The sequence below is a fragment of the Dermacentor variabilis genome, chromosome 6 (assembly GCF_050947875.1).
Source record: "Dermacentor variabilis isolate Ectoservices chromosome 6, ASM5094787v1, whole genome shotgun sequence".
NCBI lineage: Eukaryota > Metazoa > Arthropoda > Arachnida > Ixodida > Ixodidae > Dermacentor > Dermacentor variabilis.
The window spans coordinates 127,536,853-127,558,881 of NC_134573.1; the positions used below are offsets into that span (position 1 = coordinate 127,536,853).

The 22,029-nt window shown below is 51.1% G+C and overlaps 1 protein-coding gene across 1 annotated transcript in view; it reads left to right on the forward strand.

Moving 5' to 3' along the window:
• The window catches only part of LOC142585190 (aquaporin AQPAe.a-like), a 140,821-nt gene that overhangs the window by 47,686 nt on the left and 71,106 nt on the right, over positions 1–22,029 (forward strand). The window lies entirely within an intron of this gene.

The following is a 22,029-nucleotide window of genomic DNA, read 5'->3' on the forward strand; positions in this document are numbered from 1 at the left end:
GGTGCTCGAAACGCAGCATGCATGCGTTCGGCGGTGGTCCACGCGTGCCTTACGAGTGCGCCCCTCTTTCGTCGATACTTCTTCCCTCCCCACCTCCACCTTTACCTCCACCCCCTTCATGCACGCACGTCTGCTCATTGAAAGAGTCGCTCGAAACGTGCCCGCTTGACGAGTGGCGCCGAGTTGCAACTCGACTTGCGCTAAATTATTACCGGACTCCCTCGGTTACGCAATTGCGGACGGAATGCTGCGCCGTATACGCACTGCATCTCGCTGTTCTTTGGGCATACGCGAAGCGTTATTGGCTCTTTGATCGTTCTTTGTTGGCGTCCTGGATTAAAATGGCTTTCCGTCCACCCGATGAATGAGCAAATAACTATTTAATAGGCCGCCGAGTGTGCCCGTGTTTCGGGTGCGCGAAATTACGAGATGCAGCTACTGTTGCGATTTTTTTTTTTTTTACTGAACAATGCACTAATGCCACAGAGAAAGTTCGAGCTTAACGATCGTGTGACGCAGCTGTGGTAGCGGTACTGTGTAACGCCGTTGTACTGTAATGCTCTTGTTTAACGCTGCAGTCTGACACGATAAAGTTAATCGTTGAAGATTCTACTATCATTAATTTCACAATAGCGTAGGCTGATTATTATACAAGAAATCGGTGAGTGATCCATTTTTTTTTTATTGTCGTGCCAAAACAGCGCCGGTACGTCAGTGTGACGTCACGGTTTCGACGCATATTTTCTCGTATTGGGGCTGCTCTGGTTCTGTAAATGCTCTGGAAACTTGCAGTCTTTGGCTGTACCAGAATATAATGTATAGTCCACCTATTGCGACAAAGAAACTACAGGTCAGGGCCAGACGCCATTAAAATCCATGGGGTCGCGGGGAGCTCGTTCGAAGCGCTGGCGCCACATACCTTTCGTTCTTGTTTCTCGTTTGATTCGCCAAGCCTCGTCTCGCGATAAGCCTCGGTATTTTTTTTTTTCGTTTTGTTATTGCAGCAGGGTAACTTACGAATGCAGCTCAAAATATATTTATAGTGTCTCCTAAGATCGTTTTCGTGGGCAGGATAAAAGAGATAGGGATGTAAAATTTCACAATTTTCCCTACGGGATGTCGTCGTCGTGATCCCGCTGTGCGTACTGTGCCGTTGTTATCGCCTTTCATTTTGTCGTGCCGTAGTTGTCACACCGCTACACCTTCGTCGGTGCGCCTTCCTTTGTTCGGAAAGAAACAACTTTGCACACGCGAAGTCTGGATGCGTTCCGTTACCAACGTTTGAATAAAACAAGAAAATAAAAACAAATGTTCATAGGCACTGTATAATGAATTGCAGAACGTAGGATGTGCCGAAGTATGTGCCTTGCGACGAATGAGCACGATCAGTCAAAGTGAATGGACGTCTACGTCTATCTATCTATCTATCTATCTATCTATCTATCTATCTATCTATCTATCTATCTATCTATCTATCTATCTATCTATCTATCTATCTATCTATCTATCTATCTATCTATCTATCTATCTAACTTTTTTTTTGCTTCTTAGAATTAAAACAACAAATATTGTGGATAGCTTAGCAGCAGTTTAGGGGGCTTTGGTGCACCTAACCAGATAACCTAACCTGTGGGAGCCGCAACGTGCGGGAAAAAAAAAAGGTGAACTAAGCTATAAACCACGCTGCGTATTTGGTCATTTTTAGCTGTTCTGCGGAAGTATATCTTGCATGTATTCACTAAAACGAAAGCATAAAACAAGAAGCGTCCAGGTAAAGCCCTTCTTGATGAACGCAAGGACGCGTCTGACAGGCGCTTGCGAAGAGGAAGTCTCCGAATGTATGCGTCTGCCTTAGCGGTGGCCCTGGCTGGCTTTGCAGTAGTCGGGTCTGGCGCACTGCCTGCGATCACGGCTTCGTTCGATTGGCACTAATCCACGGAGCTACAGACGCCGGATAGGCGTTTCCGGAACGAGCGATGCAGTATATATAGGTATTAGAACCAAGAGTCGACCAACACAGCCCCACGAGGAAGCTAAGAAAATCGTACGACGTAGTTTAGACGTCACACACCGCCGTTTATATCTCTGGCACAGCCAACGCCCTCTACGCTCACGCGGAAAATGCCGGCTCCACACGTCATTTGGCTCGATCCGCCGTTTGCATGCTTGTTTACAGTTGAGATTCTTCATTTCGGAGTTACAATGTTATAGTAAAAATGGAAGGCAATTTCTCTTATTTTCCAATAATTTTTTTTCCGAGAGTTTATTTGCATTGTTTGTGTAAATTCGAAGCTTCTGAACTTTTTTTATCGTCGCTGCCTTTCATTTCCTTTTGGCGAAGGAGGAGGAAGAAGAGAAGAGTAGAAGGCAGGGAGGTTAACCAGTATAACGTCCGGTTGACTACCCTATACTGGGGGAAAGGGAAAGGGAAAACAAAGATGACAGGGAGAGAGAGGAATGAAGGAAAAGAAGAAAAGTCTTTAAGTATCCGATTAAAGAAAACGAGCCGCGAAGCGCGACGTCTTTTACCGCCAAGGTGGTCCGTGGAACCCATGCACACGAAGACATGCAGAGGTAAAGATGGAGGTCAACTTCACGTAGAAAAAGGTATATGCTGATCACGTGACCGAATATTACTGGATGTGAAGGGCCAGAAATGCAGGCTTTTCCGTTAAATCCAAATACCAACGAGATTAATTACTGCCAAATGCCCTACTGCTTTTATCGAATTTATCCGAAAACGCGGAATCGTATACGACTGTGGTCACACGACCGGCAGGAACCGATCGTCCGCTTCTGTGCCCATGGCAACCACTCGGCTCTGCTTAACCTACCTCACACCCGCCGTGGTTGCTCAGTGGCTATGGTGTTGGGCTGCTGAGCACGAGGTCGCGGGATCGAATCCCGGCCACGGCGGCCGCATTTCGATGGGGGTGAAATGCGAAAACACCCGTGTGCTTAGATTTAGGTGCACGTTAAAGAACCCCAGGTGGTCAAAATTTCCGGAGTCCTCCACTACGGCGTGCCTCATAATCAGAAAGTGGTTTTGGCACGTAAAACCCCAAATATCATTATTAATAACCTACCTCACTTTCTGTTATTCTCCTTCTCAGCGCTTTTCGAAACGTAAGGGTGATCACGGTACGAGTGCACGCGATCCTCTATCACAGCACGTCACGTGGCCATCACGATCGCACAATCGAAGAAGGCCGGCGACCAAAAGGTCGGAAGTGAGTCACAGGTGACAGTACACATTGGCAGCTAAAGCCCTGCGTTCACGACGCAGCTCTGTTTACTGTCTATCGTCTCTCACTCGTCCGCCGGTTCCCGCAGGGAGAAACACGCCGCTTACGATGACGGTTCTGGCCGTTACCATGCCGTCAGCGCTTATAGCCTTTCGTAGAAGCGTCACGAGGCAGGTAATGTTATCCGAGTGAGATTGCTAAAAGTTATGTGTCATTCTGTGGTCGAGTAAAGGTTGCTGTACGTTGGTGCATTTAAGGTGTGTGTGTGTGTGTGTCTGTGCGTGTGTGCGCGCGCGCGCACATACACACACATATATATATTCGTGTCCCGAGAAGCGCGCAAACAAAGACACCAAGGACAACACAGGCGAAGTTACTTGTACTTACTAATAGAATTAAAGAAATGATAAATTAATGGCAATTAAAGTGGATGAAAAAACAACTTGCCGCAGGTGGTGAACGATCCCTCATGTTCGCGTTACGCGTGCGATGCTCTAACCTAGTTCAGCTAACCTAGGGCCGTTTTCCATTCCACTTTCTTGGGTATTTGTGTTTTACTGCTAGAACTAACCCTGGTAGTGTTAGCTAGCGCGACCACTCGTGATATGATTAATAAATATCGCGCCCCTCGGTATATATACATATACATTATATATATATATATATATATATATATATATATATATATATATATATATATATATATATATATATGCGCCCGAGTGTCTTTCAAGGTCTTTCTTTGTTTTCTTTTTTTTTTTCGCTGTGGCCACAGATACGGCCACGCTCTCTGAACCTTCGCCTACGAAATTTTTACGGAGTAAAGCCTAGTTTAGGGCGCTTTGGAGAAACATGGAGGCTATATTGAGGACAGATGCATAACGAATGCATGCTCGGTGGTCTCCTGGCATTCACAACAGTCGCACGTTGGTCTTACGAAGAATAGCTGATGAAAACATTAGTGTCATAATTCGCAAGGGATGTGTGTAGATGCTTTTCGATTTTACACCACGTAAAAGATAACGACACAGGATTTTCTTTCTATGCCGTCGTATCTCGCTTATTCCGCTACGACAGCGCCTGTTTAGCGACCACGATATTCGTGCGGAGAAGGCTGTGTCGCTGTTTGCAAAAGCTTGGCTACGCCCGGTTCTGTATCGTAGGGTTTGATGCGGAGAGGTGTATATGAAATATCATCCGTTGCGTGGGTCCAGCAGTGGTAGAAAAACAATAATAATAAATGCAGATGCTCGTTTGTGGACGCTCACCTATACGTGTATAACTTTAGTGCTCCCTAAAAAGCTGGCAATAAACCGCCCGTTAAGGCACGCTACACTAACATCGCACATCGTGTAGTACTAGTTTTAGCCTGTAGTAATTTGTCGTCAACCTAAAGAAAAGAAAATATATTTACTGCGCGCTCAATCCAACGCGAATACAGTTAAGTCCAAACATAGAGCGCAGTACAACATCCTGGCGCTCGGCACTAAAGACAGACAGCTTGCTGCGCACCTCGGCGTCTCTATTACAAAAGCATTGAAGGACTCTGATATTATCCTGCGGAGGTCATTAACTCGAGAGGCAAAATAAAGGACGCCGTCGACGGGCCAGGAGCAGCTTTTTCACTTGCACGTCTCCGAGACCTCCACGGCCGCGCAAGAGCTCTGGCTTCGCCCCCTCCTTCGCCACGAGGGGGGCAACGTGCCCGCCGACACCAAAGAGGGGTGCGGAGGGGGGCCTCCGCCCTAGTGACGAGAGCGCTGCATCCGCCCCGCGTGACCCCCCGCGCCGGCAGGCGGGCGACCCCCGTGTCACCCGGCGGCTTTGCGGCGTGCAAATGCGACGTCGGCGAGCACGCGCACGCACACACGCACGCATGCACGCGCTTTATGTCCGGGGCGCGTGGCGCGTCCCTTTTGACGAGGCGCGGCTGCGAGAGGCGGCGGCGGCGGCCTCGCTCCGTCCGCCCTTCGCTCCGCACGGAGAGGGCAGGGCCGCCCACGCTACCTCTGGCGTGCAGTTGTATACTGCGTACTCTCCCATTGTCTAGCGCACGCGAATACATTCGTGACGTACGAACGACGGGGCTTAAAGCGCAGTCTCCGTGTGAGTGCGCGCGGACTCGTGGAATTATGTGCAGCGTGTCGCGAGATGAGGCGAACATCCCGCTGTGGCAATTGCTTACTCATACGTTGTCCTCCGAAATGCACTCACAGTCTTACTACGCCTCGTCTCGTTCTCACTTTCGCGCGTGCCCTCTTCTGCTCGCGCTGTACGTACTCTATACATGCGCAGGTTGCACCATTCCCACCATGCATGCGTGGCTCGCGAAGCACCGCGCAGATTGTCCAGCGCTGATTGCCGCTCGGCGGCGCAGTGCTTGGCGCGTTCGCGAGTTCGATCTACCCGGTGCGGTGTGAAACTGGGGGCGTGACTTGACGACGGCTTGATTGAAGAAGTGCGGATGTATGGACGCAGTAAAACCAGTCTTGAGCTTTTAACTGCCATCCTAGTGAAGCGAGGTGTGTTTAAATTTGGTGAACGCGTTGCCCCCAGTCGCATCGATTTCATTCCGTCTGCCGTTGCCACTAGCTAGATGAAGAGAGAGAATATTTCGTGATAACTTGCTCAACATTTTGCAACTGCATTAGGAATTTTGTTTCTTCGTTGGGTCGCCCTCCGCTTGCCTTTTCTTTTCGGTAGCTTACAAATGTGGGGGTTCTTGCAATCTGCTAAGAATTAACGTAGTGAACAAACTCAAACTGAGACGCTACGGCGCAACGGACGTGCTCGCGGAAAGTATAGAAACTGAAAAATGCGTCTACTCCTTGGGCAGACTGACCTCGGCAGACCGACGCTGCGAATGCACGACGACTTCATATAAAAAAATGCAAGCGCAGTGCCCACTGTGATATCGTGGCGGCGGTCTGGCACCATTCGAAGGCAGAGGGGAACGGGACGGTATATATAAGGGGCAAGAAGGAGTCGTGCGCGTGTGGTGATGACCCCGTGGCCAGGTCAGCGTGCTCACGCTCGTATGCATATCTACATTATTCTTGCGGCCGCTGTCTTCGAGACCTGCGCCTACGCCCCTGGCCTCGCGTAGCGAGAAAAAGAACTGCTCGCCGCCGCCCACGCGTTGGCTGAAACCGGCCTGCCTCGCTGGAGGATTGCAGCGCACCACTTTCATTGCAGCGTTCGCGGGGCAGCTGCTGGTCCCTCTCCGACAAAGTACGCCCTCGCATAAATGAGTTTAGACAGTCCATCGACAGCCCGCAGTCTTTTTGAACATGCTTGGCTTCCCGCCCTTTCTTTTTAAATGCGCAATCATTTCTATGGTTACCAACTGTCCGTCCGTCCCTCCTTCGCGTAAGACGATCGCTTTCAAGATAGAGCCAGCCAGCTGTGGAAGAAGACGACGACGACCATCGCGCGAGCAGTGACACTAGTGCATCTTAGTGTCCAAGTGACGTCTACTAACAGGCAGGCACCAGAACTGTGGAGCAGCCGTTGCTTCGGACCGGATCGGAACGTAATCGGCGCGTCTGGAGCCGCCACTTGCAGTAGTTTGCTTGCCTCATCAGTCGACGTTGCTCCGCCGCCTTCCGCAGCAGTTCGTGTCGCCGCAGCGCTGTCGCGTTCACCGTAATGGCGCCAAGACGGCCGCAGTCGCTTGGTGAAGAAGAACGGGAACGCAGGAATGCAGAGCATGAGCGTGGATACAGTTTACACCAGAAACAAACGAACGCCGCTTCGCAGAGCGGGGAACTCTGCAACAACAGGCTGCCGAACGCAACAAACAAGAGGAGCGACAAGCATGCCGGCGTCGTCCGATACCGACATTCGAGGCATAGCTGCTAGATGCATTTCCTTCATTTCCTACACTTCCGATCGTGATTTCAACGGGCGTCCACATCCGCTGCGGCCTCTCTATGACACCAGTGAACATTGCATGCTTCTATACTCGCCTCTTCCACGTCGTCTCATGCAGGCCCCACTTGACAGTTCGGCGTTGAAACCGCGCTTCCCCGTTTCACGATTCTCTCCCGGTCGTTCTCGCCACAATACCAAACACACCAGAGCTCGACCACTCAGCACCGCGTCGATACTACGAAATGATTACGCATCATTCAGGTAACTCCCCCGGGAGATTCTACCCACATTCCTTTCTTTTTTTTTTAAGAGATTTATGTGGCTTTAAGGGACGCTCAACAGCAACGGTAGGTTAGTTTAGCCTAAGGACGCATTTTGTCAAGGCCGGATATCGATTTGTGCATATATATATATATATATATATATATATATATATATATATATATATATATATATATATATATGACGGAATAATGTTTGATCAACCGCAAAGGTGAAGAGAAACGTGCGACGCGCTCGTATATCGCAGTGCCGATACGTGCGTAGAAAATTTACGAAAGACTGTATAATAATAATAATAATAATAATAATAATAATAATAATAATAATAATAATAAACAAGTCATTAACAAGTACGTTTCTTTTGTTTATGTTTGTGGCCCACAGCCACCTCATATAAAGTTGACACGTACACTTCGGAGCAATACACCAGTAGAGTCTTTATAAACCACCCAAATAAAGGTTTACAGACAACACAGATTAGGCAGGCACCGTTAGTTAGCGCAGTCATTAGGACGACCGCGTGGCTATACTGCTGGGCTGCTAAGCACCAGGTCGTGGGATCGAATCCCGGCCACGGCGGCCTCATTTCGATGGGGCCGCCGTGGCCGATGGGACCGATGTTCGATGGCGATGGGACCGATGTTCTTTCAAGTAACTATACACAAACGAGAGGTCGACAACAGATATCCCATTTCGTTGCAACGAACCCCCAATACGCCAAATAAAAGTTTATTCTCTCTCTCTCTCTCTCCCTCCGCGACATTGCCGCAGTGCGAGGTACTTCATGGGCCCCTCCTGTTCGACGCATGCAACGTGAAATCTCTTAAGGAACAGGGCCGACTAGCGGGGCGTTCCCTCATACCGGGCCACACAAAAGCCGTCCTCGCCTTGGATCTCTCCAAGGCCTTTGATCGCCTAGACCATCGAGCGATAATGGCGGCGCTCTCCCCCTTGAACATAGGTGAACGTATGTACACCTATGTTCAAGCATTCCTTACTAACCGCACAGCCGAAATTCACTTCGGTCCCCACACATCCCGCCCATACACCCTTAGTGGGATTGGCACCCCCCAGGGATCTGTCCTCTCACCTTTTCTCTTCAATGTCACTCTCATTCCCCTTGCCCGCAAACTACAAAACATCCCTCACCTTCGGCACACACTCTATGCTGATGATATCACTCTATGGACTACCCATGGCAGTGATGGAGACATAGAGAACACTCTGCAGTCGGCAGCTACCCTCACCCAAACACATGCACGGAGTATCGGACTCTCATGCTCTCCGGAGAAGTCGGAACTCCTCATACTTCGCCCCAAAACCCGAAACTGCCCCACCACCCCTATAACCGTCACACTGGAAAACCGGTACATCCCTGAGGTACACACTCTCCGGGTACTGGGCCTCCACATCCAAAATGACGGGAAAAACACTCTCACCATCCACAAACTCAAGCGGACGGTGGTGTCGATATCCCACCTAATCCGCCGAGTTTCTGCACGCCACCGGGGTATGAGGGAGCATGACTTATGTCGTCTCATTCATGCCTTCGTCCTCAGCCGCTTTCTCTTCACGCTCCCCTACCTTAAACTCCAGGGCAGAGAAATCTCCACCCTGGATGCCATGATCCGAACAGCATTTAAGACAGCACTACACCTACCCCTAAATACCTCCACCGAGAAACTCCTCCAGATAGGCCTACATAACACGATAGGTGAGCTTATTGAGGCCCACAGGCAGACACAATACATACGTCTCGCGAGAACCACCACCGGCAGACACATACTACACACCCTCGGTATCAGGATACCAGCCACGGATCCCACACAGCTCCAGGTGCCCCACCACATTCACCGCGAACTTCTCATTAAACCTCTCCCTAAAAACATGCACCCCACCCACCATGAACCCCGCCGCAGAGCTCGCGCACGGGCGCTCCACAAACACTATGGCACGGAACCGGATGCTGTGTGGGTGGATGCCGCATGCACAGGTGAGGACGCGGTTGTTGCCATCACGAACCCCTCCCTACAACCGATTACCACCCTTCACATATCCCCAACTGCCACTTCGGAGGAGGCTGAAGAGGCTGCCATTGCCCTAGCTATTATGCGCACGGAGGCCCGGTATATATTATCAGACTCTAAAACTGCGATACTAAATTTTGCTCGCGGGAGAGTTCACGTCCCTGCATTTCGCATACTGAACTCTCTCGCTGCATACCCGCCCCGCCACATGGAGCTCATATGGGTGCCTGCCCACTCTGGGAATCCTGGAAACGAGGCTGTCAACGCTTTAGCCCGAGGTTCTCTCAACCGGGCAGCGGCGGCCTCCGATCCAGGGTTCTCACGGGAGCGCATGCATTCATTCACTGAATTGACGCAAGCCTCCAAAACTGAGCGTCGGCTCTACCCCCCACCCCATCCCTCCCTTGACAATTATCACCAGACACTTTGGAGGCGGCTCCAAACACGCACCTTACCCTCCCCTTATATACGCTCGCGCTATCACCACGTCCACACCGACCCCTCCTGTACCCTCTGCCACCACCCCAAAGCCACTCTCGATCACATTCTTTTCCTCTGCCCGGCGGATCCTCCCCCGCGGGGCCTGGAGCACCTTACTACTTGGGAGGCTTGGGAGACCCTACTGCGCTCCGAGGACCCGGCCAAGCAAGCCATCGCCACAGGCCGGGCTGCCAGCGTCATGAGCCTCCGGGACATGAACGTTTGAGTGCAGTGGGGCCGTGCGGGGGCCCAAGGACCTGCGTGTCCGCAACTCCCCTGTGTGCAATAAAGTTATCACCACCACCACTAGCGGGGCGTTTACCTGTGCTCGGCCGTGTTTCGGGCGTCGGGCGGGGAGCGTCTTCTCCGAGCAAAGCAACACGCCCGCCGCACACCGCGTACTCGCGCCCTTCGGACTCGCCCTCCTGTGACGTCGTGCACGTACGGCGGCGGCGGCGGCGGCGCCCGCTCGTCGCCTCTTCGCTCGCTTTCACCCCCGCTGCGCGACAAGACCTGTCCCGCCAGGAGGAGGGGGTGGGGGGAGTGAAGAAATCATCATTCCGATTCGTCCCGTGGAGGCACCGACCGCCTAGGCCAGACTGCGGCGACGACCACGCTCGAAACGGGAAGTGGTCGAACTAGAGGAATTGAACGAAGGAGGCCGCTACCAAGGTTTGGGGGGAGTCGATGGGAGTGCTTGTAGTGGAGGAGGGTGGGGAAGGTGATGTGTTGCGGGCTAGGGCGGTTAGCAGTGTTGTGTGCTACGTTTACGACGCACGTCTCGAAGCGCGCGCAAAGCCCGATGCCCCCGTGTTTCAGTGGAGAGTGTTTTGCCCCTACCTCCCGGCCGCAGCGTTGCGTCTGTCGTACCTTTCTTCTATAGTAAAACCTCCAGATTTTTTAGGTATAGGTGTTGCCTCTTTCGTGTAACGTTTGTGATCGCTGTTCCGTAGCTGTCTAAAACGTGGATTCTGAAGACAAGTAACTCGCATGTAGCCTATATATCGACCAGCTTCAAGACCACGAGTTAGCAAAGGCTAACCGTGACGGTTAGCTTCCTGCAGGATGTTTCAGATTTTTCTCTGTCTTGGTTAAACAGCGCAACACAAACACGGACGACACCTATAGGGCCAACTTGCCCAAGTGGGTGTTTTGTTAAAGATTTTCCTTCGTTGTTCAGCGCTTCGCGCAGCATTTCTCAAAATATATGTTCGAAAATTGCGAAATCCCCTCACTGTGTGCTCTTTTTCACGAAGTATTTTTGCGTCGGCGTGTACGTTTCGATTGTTGTATTCATACAGGAGGTTGTGGCCAAGTACAGCACCAGGGTGGCCAATCCTACTCTGGCGAGCAGGATTGGTTCGGCTTTAACTCAGGAAGAGGACCGTAGTGTTGAAACAATGAACGACAACCTTATGGGCATCATTAAGAAGTGTGCAATAGAAATCGGTGGTAACTTCGTTATACAGGATACAAGTAAGCTATCGCAGGATACGAAAGATCTAATCAAGAAACGCCAATGTATGAAAGGCTCTAACTCTACAGCTAAAATAGAACTGGCAGAACTTTCGAAGTTAATCAACAAGCGTAAGACAGCTGCTGACATAAGGAAGTATAATATGGATAGAATTGAACATACTCTTAGGAACGGAGGAAGCCTAAAAGCAGTGAAGAAGAAATTAGGAATTGGCAAGAATCAGACGTATACGTTAAGAGACAAAGCCGGCAATATCATTACTAATATGGATGAAATCCGTCAAGTGGCTGAGGAGTTCTATAGAGATTTATACAGTACCAGTGGCACCCACGACGATAATGGAAGAGAGAATAGTCTAGAGGAATTTGAAATCCCACAAGTAACGCCGGAAGAAGTAAAGAAAACCTTGGGAACTATGCAAAGGGAGAAAGCAGCTGGGGAGGATCAGGTAACAGCAGATTTGTTGAAGGATGGTGGGAAGATTGTTCTAAAAAAACTGGCCACCCTGTATACGCACTGCCTCATGACCTCGAGCGTACCAGAATCTTGGAAGAACGCTAACATAATCCTAATCCATTAGAAAGGGGACGCTAAAGACTTGAAAATTATAGACTGATCAGCTTACTGTCCGCTGCCTACAAGATATTTACTAAGGTAATCGCAAATAGAATCAGGAACACCTTAGACTTCTGTCAACCAAAGGACCAGGCAGGATTCCGTAAAGGATACTCAACAATAGACCATATTCACACTATCAATCAGGTGATAGAGAAATATGCGGAATATAACCAACCCTTATATATAGCTTTCATTGATTACGGGAAAGCGTTTGATTATGCGAATATAACCAACCCATATATAGCTTTCATTGATTACGAGAAAGCGTTTGATTCAGTCGAAACCTCAGCAGTCATGGAGGCATTACGGAATCAGGGTGTAGACGAGCCGTATTTAAAAATACTGAGATATCTATAGCGGCTCTACAACCACCGTAGTCCTCCATAAAGAAAGCAACAAAATCCCAATAAAGAAAGGCGTCAGGCAGGGAGATACGATCTTTCCAATGCTATTCACAGCGTGTTTACAGGAGGTATTCAGAGACCTGGATTGGGAAGAATAGGGGATAAGAGTTAATGGAGAACACATTAGTAACTTGAGATTCGCTGATGATATTGCCTTGCTTAGTAACTCAGGGGACCAATTGCAATTCACGCTCACTGACCGGGAGAGGCAAAACAGAAGAGTGGGTCTAAAAATTAATATGCAGAAAACTAAAGTAATGTTTAACAGTCTCGGAAGAGAACAGCAGTTTACGATAGGTAGCGACGCACAGGAAGTGGTGAGGGAATTGTTTGGATCGCACCGCTGGTACGATCTGTTGGGAACTCGGCGCTGACGCCCGTGGTTGTACCTGGGTCGCAAGCCCCAAGGGTAGCGTTGGCCTGGCGGCCTGGGGTACAACTGGAAGCATCCGAAGGTCCCGGCAAAGCATGAGTCGACTGGTAACAACAAAACAACTTGTTTATTTTAACATCGCAAAGAGTTGGCGGTCAGGTTGACCGAAGTAGAGAGACGGGAGAGCACTTTTACTCAACAGAAGAAATCGGAGCCCTCCTTTTGGCGTCCGGGGGCAGCTGTTTTTATACTCTCGCAGTTGAGGGCAAGAAGGAACCCCTCAAAAGACGAGCACGTGAATGTACAATGGGCTAATGGTGACGCACACTGTCGTAGCGCTGCCGTAGCACCATGTCGAGCACGATCTCGTAGCACCCTGTCGTAGCGCTGCCGTAGCACCATGTCGAGCACGATCTCGTAGCACCCTGTGGTAGCGCTGCCGTAGCACCATGTCGAGCACGATCTCGTAGCACCCTGTTGTAGCGCTGCCGGTCGGGCACAATGACTGTAATGAGAGGATGATCCCTGCTTTCGCATCGCCTGGTTCTGGCACAATGACTGGAATGCGAGGGTGATCCTTTGCGGTCGCATCGCCGCAGTCGCGCCTGGAAACACCTGCCGATGAGCGTTGCGGCGACGACGATCGGGCCAAAATGTCTGCCGCCCCGCCGCAGTCGCGCCGGCAAAACCACGTGTCGCAGGCGAAACGCAACAGACCGCCCCGCCGGGGGAAGGAGATCCCGATGGACAGGGGACTGCATCCGCTGTCCGGAGGGATGTCGCTCGATGATGCTCATAACCGAAGTCGGGCGTCCCTCGACGTTTCTTGAGCGCAGCGCACAGAGAAGGCCTCGTTCTCTAGTTCAGGTTCGCACGGGACACTGCAAAGTGACTTCGGGAGAGTTCACATTTTTGTTCTCGTTCCCGGCAAGCGTTAGAACTACGCTGAAACTCAACCGCTCAGTCAGCAAGCACGGCACAACCCTCACTAAGCCCTGCCAGGCTCTTTCCCCTTTTTATACCACTGCCTAGTTCCTTACAGTAGTCTAGCATCACTCAGAACGCGTCCACAAATTGAAAAATTGCACTAGAAAGCATATCATCACTTTGAAACACTAAACAAAAGCAATATGTTAAAAAAAATCCTGCCTCAGGAAGAAAAACATCAGTAACAAACAATTTTGAGGCTGATTCCTACGTTAGGGGCTTCGACTTAAGCCATCGGCGTTACCGTTGAGACTCCCCTTTTTGTAACGCACCTCAAAGGAATATTGTTGTAAAGCGAGGCTCCAGCGCAGGAGGCGGCCATTTTTGGGAGAGATGGTCTGCAGCCATTGGAGAGGGCAGTGATCCGTCTCAATGATAAACCTCGAGCCGGCTAGATAGCATGACAATTTCTGAACGGCCCACACGAGACACGCACACTCTTTCTCGGTGGCGCTATACGCCTGCTCACGACTGGTCAGCTTACGACTAGCATACAGGACGGGGTGTTCTACTTCTCCATTTTCCCGTTGGCACAGTACAACGCCCATGCCTCGCTCACTAGCATCGCACTGAACAATGAACCCTTTTGTATAGTCTGGCGATCGTAGCACAGGCTGGTTTGTTAGGGCACTCTTTAGGGCGCTAAAAGCTCTTTCCTTTGTCTCGTCCCAGACGACTGTTTGAGGCTCTGACTTTCTTAGAGCATCCGTCAGGGGAGCCGCGATATCAGAGTACCTAGGGATGTACCTCTGATAGTAGCCGGCGACACCTAAGAACGACCGAATATCGGTCTTTGTGCGCGGTTGCGGAAAGTCTCGCACAGCGGCCACTTTTATTTCCGAGGGGCGGCGACGACCCTGACCAATCACGTGACCGAGGTAGACAACCTCGGCCTGTGCTAACTGGCACTTAGGAGCCTTTACTGTCAAGCCCGCTTCGCGCAGGCGGGTTAGCACTGCCCGCAAGTGTGTCATATGCTCAGACCAGGATGCGGAGAATATCGCTACGTCGTCTAGATACGGTAAAGCGAATTCTTGCTGTCCCCGCAACACTTTATCCATGAGGCTTGAAAAACAGTATGGCGCGTTCTTCAAACCAAAACTCAACACTTTAGGACGGAATGTTCCCATTGGTGAAATGAACGCCGCATACCTACTAGCCTCTTCTGTAAGTGGAACCTGCCAATAACCCCTGACAAGATCTAGGGTGGAAATAAACTGAGCGCTACTAACTTTCTCAAGGCGCTCCTCGATGTTAGGGATCGGATAAATTTGATCCTTAGTGATGGAATTAAGCCTGCGGTAGTCGACGCAAGGACGAGGTTCCTTGCCCGGTACCTCAACTAAAATCAAAGGGGAGGTATAATCACTCTCACCTGCCTCAATAACACCGAGCTGTAGCATTTTCTTTACCTCAGCCTCCATAATATCGCTCTGGCGGGGTGACACCCGATACGCCTTGGATCGTACTGGCTCTGTGGAGGTAAGTTCTATATCATGAGTAAGTACAGAAGTCCTACCAGGCCTCTCAGAGAACAGACCTTGAAACTCTTGTAATAGCTGGTGTAGTTCGGTTTTCTGCTCGGGCGACAGCGGTGCTTTACTGATAAGGTCACTAATGACTTGACCGGTGTCTTCCCTGTTCGTCACTGAGCCTAGTCCCGGAAGCTCGACCGGAAGCTCTTCAGGAACGTTTACCATCATGCACACCACTGCTTCCCTTTGTCTATAAGGTTTGAGCAGATTACAGTGGTAAACTTGCTGTGCTTTCCGCTTTCCTGGCAGACTTACCACGTAGTTAACGTCCGACAGTTTCTGAACAATTCGTGCTGGGCCCTCCCACTGCACGTCTAGTTTGTTGTTTAGCGATGTGCGCAATATCATGACCTCATCGCCCACCTCAAAACGACGGGCCCTGGCTGTCCGATCATAATAAACCTTGGCCCTCTGCTGGGCCTTTGTCATTGCTTCACCTGACAACTCCTGTGCCCTTCTTAAGCGTTCGAGGAGCTTAAGTACGTACTCCACCACGACTGGGTCGTCGCCCCTACCTTCCCATGATTCTCGAAGCATGCGAAGCGGAGATCGAAGCGAGCGACCGTACACCAGTTCAGCTGGCGAAAACCCCGTAGCTGCATGCGGCGCGGTTCTTAACGCAAACATCACCCCAGGCAGACACAGCTCCCAGTCAGTTTGATGTTCAAAACACAAGGCTCTCAACACGCGCTTCATGACGGAGTGGAGCTTCTCAACGGAATTCGACTGTGGGTGGTACACTGAGCTGTGTAACAGCTTTACCCCACACCTTTCGAGAAAAGTTGTCGTCAAAGCGCTAGTAAACACTGTGCCCTGATCTGATTGGATTTCCGCAGGAAAACCAACTCGCGCAAATATGGACAGTAGTGCATTAACTATCTCAACTGAGCTGAGTTCTTTAAGCGGCACTGCTTCAGGGAACTTTGTCGCTGGGCAGATCACAGTCAAAATGTGTCTGTACCCCGTGGCTGTTACCGGCAGAGGTCCCACAGTATCAATAACGAGCCGTCTAAAAGGCTCCGTAATGATAGGTACCAATTTCAACGGCGCCCTCGATTTGTCCCCTGGTTTGCCCACCCGCTGACAAGTGTCACATGTCCTCACGAAATGGTCTGCGTCCCGAAAACACCCTGGCCAATAGTACTCTTGCAAGAGACGGTCCTTAGTTTTCTTAACTCCAAGGTGTCCGGACCACGAACCCCCGTGTGACAAGCGCAACAGATCCTGACGATAGCATTGAGGCACGATCAGCTGATCGAACTCCACTCCTCTGCGGTCTAGATACTTCCGGTACAGGACTCCACCTCTTTCCAAAAAACGCGCAGTTTTCCTGGCGATACCTTCCTTGACATTGCAGCGTATGTTTTCTAGGCTACCATCCTTCTTTTGCTCGGCTATCAAAGCCGACCGGCTGACTTTTAGCAACCTATCAAGTCCGTCTGACGTAGGCGCGATGAGCAAATCAGTAGATAGCTCTTCTAACTTTCCCGTGTCGGGCGTTTCCTCTCCAGTATCGGGCGCCTTTAACGTTACAGACTCAAGTTTATTCAGTTCGGGCGTGCTCGGAATATCAGCTTGCTGCGCCTCTGACCCTTTTTCGTTGTTTGATAACGTCGGCCCCGCAACTACCGCCTTTGCAGCGAGCTCCCGAACCTTCGATCTGGTTAAGGCCTGAACACTAGCTTCACCAAACAAAAGCCCCTTCTCGCGCAGGAGGTGATCGGACCTGTTTGAAAATAGGTACGGGTACTGGGGTGGCAGCATAGATGACACTGCCGCCTCCGTCTCAAGCGCTCCGAAAGGTCCTTCAATAAGCACCTTTGCTACTGGCAGACACATGCTATGAGCTTCCACGGCTTGCTTGATCCATGCGCACTCGCCCGTGAACATATGGGGTTCTACGTAAGACGGGTGAACTACATCCATCGTAGCTGCGGAATCGCGAAGCACTCGGCACTCTTTCCCGTTCACGAGGAGGTCTCGCATGTAAGGCTCGAGAAGCTTCATGTTCTCGTCAGTGCTGCCTATTGAAAAAAACACAACTTTTGGTGTTGTTTCCGGACACTGCGCCGAAAAGTGACCCGGCTTCTGGCACGTATAACAAACGCCCGCTCGCCTCATCTCGAACCGCTTTCTGCGTTCGGCTTCGGCTGCCGCCGTCTCCTTAGGTTCGGTCGCACTGCTTCCACTCGCATCCGCACTACGCGTGTTCCCCTTTGCTCTCATGGGTGTGAACTTCGGCCTCTCAAACTTCGAGCCAAATTCACCCTTTTGACCGTCCTTAGCTCCGCGAGCTCGACGCGTCACAAACTCCTCGGCTAGCTCAGCGGCTCTAGCCACCGTACTCACGTCTGGCCTATCCAAGACCCAGTATCGCACGTTCTCAGGTAACCGACTATAAAACTGTTCTAGCCCGAAACACTGCAGAACTTTATCGTGGTCACCAAACGCTTTCTCTTCTTTGAGCCACTCCTGCATGTTCGACATAAGCCTATACGCAAACTCTGTATATGACTCACTTCTGCCTTTCTCATTTTCCCGAAACTTCCGACGGAACGCCTCCGCAGACAGCCGGTACTTTTTTAGAAGACTCGATTTCACTGTGTCGAAATCCTCTGCCTCCTCTCTATCCAAGCGAGCGACTACGTCGGCCGCCTCGCCGGGTAACAAAGTGAGCAAGCGCTGTGGCCACGTTTCCCGAGAGAACCCCTGCTTCTCGCACGTTCGCTCAAAGTTAACCAGGAACAAACCAATGTCCTCTCCAAGCTTAAACGGCCGCATCAGGTCAGTCATTTTGAACATTACGCGTTCTCCTGCACCGTGTGCCTGACTTCCATTACGAGCGCGTTCCATCTCTACCTCAAGACGCTTCATTTCCAAAGCGTGTTGACGGTCACGCTCTTGTTGCTCTCGCTCTTTCTGTTCTTTACGTTCACGCTCTTCTTTTTCTTTCTGTTCTTTAAGTTCGCGCTCTTCTTTTTCTTTTTGTTCTTTAAGTTCGCGCTCCTGTCTTTTTGCAGTCTCCCTCTCTTCAATGGTCTCAAGGCATTCCGACAGCTCGTCATCCTCAGCCTCTAACTCAAGAATAGCCTTTAGCAGTTCAGGTTTTCTTAGTTTGTCTGAGACATCCAGACCCAACTCTCTTGCAAGCTCCAACAATTTCGGTTTGCGCAACGACTTCAAATCCATGGCTGCTCTGAATGCTGCTTTCTCTACTGCTTACTATTGTCTTGCCGCAAACTAACCCGGCAGCAACGACAACCACAATTACCAGCTCTGTTTCTAACACTAACAAAAGCCTGGCAAAGCTCAGAAGAAGAAAGTCCCGCACTCACCAAACCTCGCAGGCAGGAATTCCGCGCAGTCGTTCCGCTGCAGGCAACCAGTCGTCACACAGGGCTCGTTGCACTGCTCCCGGATCGTCGTTGAGCTGCTCAGCATACAGTCAACTGCATCTCTTCGCTGCTGGCCTCCGTTGTCGCGATCCCACCGCTGCCACCAGTTGTTTGGATCGCACCGCTGGTACGATCTGTTGGGAACTCGGCGCTGACGCCCGTGGTTGTACCTGGGTCGCAAGCCCCAAGGGTAGCGTTGGCCTGGCGGCCTGGGGTACAACTGGAAGCATCCGAAGGTCCCGGCAAAGCATGAGTCGACTGGTAACAACAAAACAACTTGTTTATTTTAACATCGCAAAGAGTTGGCGGTCAGGTTGACCGAAGTAGAGAGACGGGAGAGCACTTTTACTCAACAGAAGAAATCGGAGCCCTCCTTTTGGCGTCCGGGGGCAGCTGTTTTTATACTCTCGCAGTTGAGGGCAAGAAGGAACCCCTCAAAAGACGAGCACGTGAATGTACAATGGGCTAATGGTGACGCACACTGTCGTAGCGCTGCCGTAGCACCATGTCGAGCACGATCTCGTAGCACCCTGTCGTAGCGCTGCCGTAGCACCATGTCGAGCACGATCTCGTAGCACCCTGTTGTAGCGCTGCCGTAGCACCATGTCGAGCACGATCTCGTAGCACCCTGTTGTAGCGCTGCCGGTCGGGCACAATGACTGTAATGAGAGGATGATCCCTGCTTTCGCATCGCCTGGTTCTGGCACAATGACTGGAATGCGAGGGTGATCCTTTGCGGTCGCATCGCCGCAGTCGCGCCTGGAAACACCTGCCGATGAGCGTTGCGGCGACGACGATCGGGCCAAAATGTCTGCCGCCCCGCCGCAGTCGCGCCGGCAAAACCACGTGTCGCAGGCGAAACGCAACAGAATACATCTACTTAGGGCAGGTAGTGACCGCGGATCTGGATCGTGAGACTGAAATAATCAGAAGAATAAGGATGGGCTGGGGTGCGTTTGGCAGACATTCTTAGATCATGAACAGCAGGTTGCCATTATCCCTCAAGAGAAAAGTGTATAACAGCTGTGTCTTACCAGTATTCACGTACGGGGCAGAAACCTGGAGGTTTACGAAAAGGGTTCTACTTAAATTGAGGACGACGCAACGGGCTATGGAAAGAAGAATGATGGGTGTAACGTTAAGGGATAAGAAAAGAGTAGATTGGGTGAGGGAACAAACGCGAGTTAATGACCTCTTAGCTGAAATCAAGAAAAAGAAATGGGGCATGGGCAGGACATGTATGAGAAGGGAAGATAACCGATGGTCATTAAGGGTTACGGACTGGATTCCAAGGGAAGGGAAGCGTAGCAGGGGGCGGCAGAAAGTTAGGTGGACGGATCAGATTAAGAAGTTTGCAGGGACGACATGGCCACAATTTGTACATGACCGGGGTAGTTGGAGAAGTATGGGAGAGGCCTTTGCCCTGCAGTGGGCGTAACCAGGCTGATGATGTACGTTTCGACCTCTCTCCTTTTTTATTTTTTATTTCTCTATCTCTCTCTCTCTCATTATGTTTCTGACACACTGAACCAAAAGCTACAAGGCAGGCCTTCGCGCTCAAAATTATTTCGTGGTGATGCAACCTTTATTTTATGTCACCCCAAGGTTATACCGTGACATACGCACATGGGACACAGCGAGCGAAAGGGGGAAGAAAAGGCAGGGAGGTCAACAAGGCGCACGTCCAGTATCTACTCAACGCGGGGGCAAAGAGGGTTAAGGGATCAAAAGAAAAGAGCGAAAACACGTGCACGATATTCAGGGCATACAACATACCTGCTCTAAATCATGACCCTGACCGGGGTAGTACATGACTGTAGTAGTCATGTACTCATGTTACATGACCGGGGTATTTGGAGAAGTATGGGAGAGGCCTTTGCTCTGCAGTGGGCGTAACCAGGCTGCTGCTGCTGCTGATTATTAACGCGATAGCGTTAAGGAGCTCGTGTCGCAGAAAAGCCGGTGTCGTCGGCGTCAGCGTCGGTGTCGGCGTCCGCGGCGTTGGCCGTGAGCGATAAATCACGGCAGGCACTTCATAAATAAAAAGCAACTTCCAAGATGGGCTGGGTGGGAATCGAACCAGGGTCTCCGGAGTGTGAGACGGAGACGCTACCACTCAGCCACGAGTTCGACGCTTGAAAGCGGTACAAACGCGCTTCTAGTGAACGCGGTGTTGCCTTAAAAACGTGCCGTACAAAGTTATACTGCGGTGTATATCGGTAATTATGAGCATGTAACTTACGGAAGTCGCATTTACACGAGTAGCGAAGTAAGTTTCCGCTACATTTCTTCTGCGCTTACTGCACACGCAGAGCCATCTTGCAGCAAACACAGAAGACCCCCTCCTCTCAATGTACGGCGCTGCCCCGACAGGTGGCGCGCCATGCGCGCATTGGGGCTGTGCGCGGACCGGTGCCAGGCGCGTCGCGGTTCCGACTCCCTCTCCCCTGACGACGCTTCGCCGTGCTCCCACGCGGGTTGCAGAATCAAGCGCCGTTCCTTTCTTTAGATCACTATCTATCTATCTCTCTGCCCGTGCCGATCACGACGTTTGGCTGGCGTAGATCGTTTCCCCCTCCGAGACACCGAGTTCTTTGGTTCCGTCCGTTTGCTCAGGCGCACGTTTCGTTGCCGCGCCGAACGCTGCGTTGCTCGACGCTCTCCGTGTGATAGGTGGCCGCAAAGTCCGATGCGGGGCGCCTCGTAAGTGATCCCTGCGCCGTAGCGCTTTGTCTTACACCCCTTGGCGGGTCGATGGAAACGCTGTCGCGTTCCACTCTTGAAGGCGAAGCTTAAGCGTCCTCCAATTTTTTATTATTATTATTATTATTATTATTATTATTATTATTATTATTATTATTATTATTATTAGGGTGGAGCACGCTGTGCCAACGCGGCTGAATTTCTGGCGCAGCGCCTAGGTTGAGCGTGCATTGTCGGTCGTCGTGTCCCATCGACCAACACCACCCTCGTCCCCTTTCTTCCGTCCAATTTCACCGGCTTTTCTTCTCGTATGCGCCGCACGCAAACGCAAGCGCTTCAAAGACGTCGGCGGTTTCGTCGGACACGCTCGCCGTTGGTGAGAGACGCAGACGCAGTCACAACCACGAAGAAAGCGACGACGGCGCCGAGAAAAGATGCCGGCCGGTCCGGTTTTGGCAGCAGCGCCTACACGACTCGCCGGGCACACCGGTCAGATGTGCGCTGCTGGCTCGAACGGGAAAGCGGAGAGGTCTCCTTCCTGATAGAGGGAGAGTGCGACCGCGTGCAGACACCTACTTTATGCCTCAGCGGAACGGATAGATATCAGAACGGAGGATATCATTTGTAGCG